This window comes from Tamandua tetradactyla, chromosome 11 (assembly GCF_023851605.1).
Source record: "Tamandua tetradactyla isolate mTamTet1 chromosome 11, mTamTet1.pri, whole genome shotgun sequence".
NCBI lineage: Eukaryota > Metazoa > Chordata > Mammalia > Pilosa > Myrmecophagidae > Tamandua > Tamandua tetradactyla.
The window spans coordinates 28,545,741-28,551,740 of record NC_135337.1 but is presented as its reverse complement, the minus strand read 5'-3'; the positions used below and the strand labels follow the sequence as shown (position 1 = coordinate 28,551,740).

Genomic DNA, 6,000 nt, shown 5'->3' with positions numbered 1-6,000 from the left:
TATCTTCACGGAGTTGTTATGCAAACCAGCAGAACCACAAGTGCTTGCTTCCCTTGCGTGGACAAATGCTTAAGGGTGTGTGAGTTAAATACCAATGTGTCCAGCTCACCCTCAAATGAAAATGCTTTAGGCCCAGACTGAGAGAAGAGTCTTGCATAAAAACTTTTTTTTTCAATGTTCTAAATTTAACTGGCTGGAAAGAAGTGCCATTCTATTAAATCTGCCAAATGAAGGATTTGCTTTTTTAATGAGAAATCTGCATTTCATCAAAGGGATGGAAAATAATACTCTTGACTAGTTCATTTGATACACAGCCCAGCACAATAACACTGCCCAACTGCATGCTTTTGTCCATCACCTTCAATAGGAATTAAAGTGCTGGCTTTGAGAGGCTCGTCTAATGAGAGCGTTTAAGCTGCATTCTGAGGCATCAAAATAAAAAGGCAGGGTTCACATTAAACAGAATCAGAATTTTACAAGACTGCCTGGCATGTATAAAGTATTCAATTAATTCTTGTTGACTGAGTTTGTTTCAAAATTGATGCTAAAGCAATTAGACCAGAAACTTCTACAATACTATATATTTACAGTTAACTCTCAAGACACAAGATTTATGAGTGACAATCAAAATTAACTTCACTTATACTGGGAAGGAAAGCTAGTTCTTTGTAGGGGAAATGGTGTGGGGAAAGCCAGAGAGGATTTTTAAAGTATGATTATCTAAAAACTGTAAATGAGAGCGTTGCCACTTCCACTGCTAACTTTTACAGAGCTGGAAAGATTCCTAATATCTTTATAATTTTAGAGAAGGATCATTGAGGACAGACTGCTACTTGGCAGTATTTTTACCCTTTATTCAAGAACAGGTTCTTTTCAGATTCTATGTTTCTGATTCTTTTATGGAAACGATATATTCATTCATTGATATTAAATAAGACAATACTGTGGTGCCAGTATTTCCCAAGAGAAAGATCTTTCATAGGCAACTCGTTCACCCCACTGTCTTGGAAGGTTCCCAAGACCACCCCAGGATTAATGATTCACTAGGAGCACTCACAGGGCTCAGCATATAGTTGTGCTCATGCTTATGATTGATTACAGTGAAAGGATACCACACAGAGTCAGCAAAGAGAAAAGGAGCGTGGGGTGAAAACTCGGGGGAAACCAGGCACATGCTTCCTGGGGTCCTTTTCCAGTGGAGTGACATAGGGCACACTGAATTCTCCCAGCAACGAGTTGTGACAACAAACGTGAAATAATGCCAACCAGGGACACTGGGTAGAGAGTCAGCACTCAAGTTTTTCCCTGGAGATTAGCCCCAGTAACTAATGTTAGCCTCTGTCTATCACGGACAAATATTTCAGACTCTCAGAAAGAAAGTAAGTGTTCAGCATAAACCATATTGTTTGAACGAACAGTTTAGGCACAGGGAGCCCCTCTTTTCAGTTAATGATGGGAACCTTCCCGAAATCTAAGAACCCAGACACCAGCATGCACCCAGCCCTGCATGCAGTTCTTTTAAGGATAACAGTCTAGGCCTGCTGGGTTACTCTAATGCACAAACACCATCGGTAGAGAATCAGTAACCATGGAGATGACATTAATAAGCTTGGTGTCTCTTTTTTTTCAGCAAGTTGGTGTCTAGTCCCTTTCTTTAATAATTATGTAATTAACATTTATGGAACCCTTACCACATGCCAGGCCATAGATTAAATCCTCTCATCTTTCCTACAAACTTAAAAAGCAGGTTGTGTTTTTAGTCTCCATAGTACATTCAGATGAGAGCGTTTATACCCAGTTGAGAAACTTGCCCCAAATCTCACAAATAATTGATGGGGTTGGGATTGGACCAGGTGGGTTCAGCTTCAGAACCTGGGCTTGGGGTGGGGTAGTGGGGCTCTTTTTTTAAATATTTTTATTGTAAACAACAAACAAACATACAAACATTCTTGACATGGTTACAATCAATGGCTTATAATATCATCACATAGTTATGTATTCATCACCATAATCAAGTTTTGAACATTTGCATCACTCCAGAAAAAGAAATAAAAAAGGAAAACTCATACATGTCATACCCCTTACCTCTCCCTCTCATTGACCACTAGAATTTCAATCTACTCAATTTATTCTAACCTTTGTTTGGGGGGGTGTGATTCTTAATTTCACAAAATATCCTTTCTTCTTTCTTTTTTTTTAAATAACGTCATAAAAAACATAAACACACACACATACATGTATTTCCAAGTAGAACACAAACATGACCAAGTACAGAAGCAGGTGGAGGCTGGGCCTTCAGATGTGTGTTGGAATGAATGAATAATTAAGCATAACAGCTGAATGTCCAGCATTTAGGTACCGCATTCTTAAATATCAACGTTGTGTTAACTCTTTTCTTTTTTTAACTTCTATAACCAATTTATTCCATTCACATTAAAACGGTCATAATGTTAGTTTCTTAGTTTTGTTTTATATAAAAAGAGCTAGCATTGCTTCCTTAGTCAGGTAGATATTTTGGAAGATCAGGGAAGATCACTTAGTCCGACTTGATGATGCCTATATCCTTTGCGAACTGAGGGCAGCATTGGTGGCACATACTGAGGCCGTATTTCCAGATCAGACCATAACCAGTTTGAGCAGACGTGGCAAGAGTGGGAATTCTGGCCAAATATTCGTGGATGGCTCCAGTACAGCTGCTGGTGACCCATCTTGCTTTCAGGGAGGCAACAAGGAAAAGAACATTGTGTTAACTCTTGAAACTCAGTAGAAGGACCCTAATGCAAAAACTTGGGCCAGTCACACCCATAAGTACCTTAATCACCAGTCCATTTGAACCTTTTGTGAACAGTTTTGATATTTTTTGGAGGTTTAGAAGACTCAGAGTCTTATGAAATATGTATCATCACCAACTTTTGGGGTGATATGTATCATCACCTTACAATGTGCAGGGCATAGGAGTACCATTTTAATGTGAAACCAAAGGCATAGGCAATGGAAAATGTGACTGAGGCTGGCCTGGAGTTTCTGCATCCCATTGGAGCCCCTGACACAGGTAAGGACAGAACGCTGCTGTCATATAGCAGGCACAGCCCAATGTGTGGATTTGATTGTCAGAAAATCAAGCTGGAGACCCCAGTGGCTTTTGAAAGAGGTGATGTGCCCTGGGGACCTTGCAAAGGGTATGGATGACCCTGCGCGTAATACTCTCAAGGAAGGGAGGAAGGCAAATTTTGGTAAGGTAGAGTCAAGAAACCAGAGACTGCCAGAGAATTGAAGTTGAAAAGATTCCAGAAAGTATGAAATTTAAAGAAATGATAATTGCTTCCTTACAATTGATTCTTTCAGGGCTCTATCCTAAGGGGAGAACAGTACCAACTGACGTTTATATGGTTGCTTTACTGGTTTTTCAAAGTGCTATCCCATATCCCTGGAAGGGAACCCAGATCTGTATTTTTATGGCCATTTTGCAGATGAGAAAACTAAGGCACAAAGATGAGATGAGATGACTTTCCCAAGATCCTAGGACTAGCGATTTATGGTTTTTTAATTTTGGACACTGCTTCTCAATCTTTAATGTGCAGACAAATCAGCTGGGGATCAGAAAACTCAGTGGGTCTGGGGTGGGGACCAAGAGTTTTAATTTCCAACAAACTCCCAGGTAATACAATGAGAAATCAGAAAGCAGAATGCATTTTTTTGTGTGTGTGGTGGTGGCAATTTACACATGAGATTTACCATTTTTAAAGTGCACAATTCAGTGGCACTGAATATATTCACAATGCTGTGCAGACATCACCATCTAGTTTCACATTTTTTCATCACCTAAGCACCACATACCCATGAAGCAGGCATTCCAGCTCCTGACACCTAACAATCTACTGTCTGTTTCTTTGGATTCACCCATTCTGGATGTTGAACATGAATGGAATCATACAATATGGTGCCTTATGTATCTGGCGTCTTTCACTGAACATGTTTTCAAGTTTCATCCATGTTTGTTGTCTCACATATGAGTACTTCATTTCATTTTATGGCTGAATAATATTCCATCACATGGATATGCCACATTTTATTTACTCATTTATTAATTGACAGACATTTGAGTTGTTTCCAAATTGCATTATGTCTTAGCTTCCTAGGACTGCCATAAGAAGATACTACCAATGTGGTGACTCAAAACAACAGAAATCTATTGTCTCTCAGTTCTGAGGCTAAACCTCTGAAATTGAGGTGTTGGCAGAACCATGTTCCTTCTGTAACTTGTAGAAGAGAATCCTTCCTTGCCTCTTCCCAGGGTTTGGTCATTTGCCAGCAACCCTCTGGCATTCCTTGGCTTGTGACTGCAGCACCTCAATCTCTGCCTCTGTCTTTGATGGTGTTCTCCACTCTGTCTATCTCTATGCCCAAATTCCCCTGCTTTTATAAGACTATCTGTCACATTGATTGGGGCCCCCCCTACTCCATTTTGGTCTCATCTTAATTAATCACATCTTCAAGGACATTATTTCCAAATAAGGTCACAATCACAGGACCAGGCGTTAGGACTTGAATCTATCTTTTTGGAGGGATACAATTGAACCTTTACACATTATTTTTAAATTAATTTTTTTTTACTGTAAAATAAAATCTACATTCACAAAAGAGCATAAAATTACATGAATGCTTTGACAAATTATTATGAAGCAAATACCATGTAATCCCATTACCCAGGTAAGAAATAGGGCAGTAACTTTGTGCTCCTCTTGACCACTAAGCCTCTCCCTTCTCCCAGGAGAAAACACTATCTTGGCTATTGTGATAATTATTTTGTCTTATTTTAGGAAATTGGTTTTTTGAAGTGATTGTTTTTTGTTGCTCCAGTGGAATCGTGAGTGCCTTATACGGGATCATGGCACTTAGGCCAGAGGGACAGATCATATCTTCTGAAATCTTTGGTAGGAAGAAATCCCATAGAGGAGCACAACTGGGGCCTGCTCCCCAAAAGTCCGTAGAAGCAGAGGGCATCACCCTCATTCTCATAGAATATTGATGTTAGGAATGGGATATCCTAGAAAAAGGTGTTGGATCACTACTATTGTATGGAGTCAGTAATTAATAGACCAGCATGGTCCATCAAAGTCTATTACTGATGACGGGACAGAGAGGAAATGTCAGTATTCAGAAGAGACAATAAAACAGGAGGAGAATGTTATTACATGTTGTGTCTGCTTTTGGGTGGCCTTGCTAATAGTGCTGCCAATTCTTCTCACTTCATGGACTCATTGGTCCTGATTTTCTTTAAAATCACTGCTTATAGATATGGATCTTTACTTTGTCCCTGTCTGATTAAAAATAGGACTGGTGGCATATTCAAAGGGCCAGGAGCATATAAGCTACCAGTGTTTATGTTAAGTACCAGGTGTCCAGGAAGTCTCAGTGTAGCAAAGAGAAGGGCCTAACCTTCCCAGCTGGCTTGTGAATAGGACTGGGAATGTGAGAAAGGAGAAAGGAATGCTAAAAAAGGCTTATTGCTTCTCAGTAGACAGAACGTTCCCTATAAGATCTGTACTAATGTATCTCAGTAAACCGTTGCTATGTAACAAACCATCCCAGAACTTAGTGTCTTAAAACAGCTTATTATTTTCATGATTCTTTGGCTTGGCTGGAATGTTCTTGTGCTGGTCTCACCTGGGCTCTTGCATGTGGCTGGAGGACCAACATGGTTTCCCTGATATATCTGAGAGTTGGTGCTAGCTGTTAGTTGGGGTACCTCAGATTTCTGCAGTGTGGCAACTCATACTTAAGTGCTTGTCTCAGGGCAATTAAATATTCAGCATATTCACGAGACAGGTGTTAAACATTGGTACCTTGAAATCAGCCAAGGTAGTATTTATATCACAAAAATTAGTAAATGATACAAATCAGGATTTTTTTTCTCTGGGGCATGGTTTATCAGGACACCACCGCCTACGTCTCTGAGTTCCTTGCAGAGCCTTGCACAGTGTAGGTACCCAATATATG

The 6,000-nt window shown here is 39.9% G+C and overlaps 1 protein-coding gene and 1 pseudogene across 1 annotated transcript in view; both read right to left on the bottom strand.

Moving 5' to 3' along the window:
* Nucleotides 1–1,993: 1,993 nt before the first annotated feature.
* LOC143649995 (small ribosomal subunit protein uS14 pseudogene) lies at nt 1,994–2,745 on the bottom strand (annotated as a pseudogene).
* The window catches only part of ALG14 (ALG14 UDP-N-acetylglucosaminyltransferase subunit), a 190,270-nt gene continuing 186,811 nt past the window's right edge, over nt 2,542–6,000 (bottom strand). Inside the window, exon 5 of the transcript XR_013159296.1 lies at nt 2,542–2,708. The gene's annotated coding sequence lies outside the window, so the exon portion shown is untranslated. The remainder of the gene's footprint in view (nt 2,709–6,000) is intronic.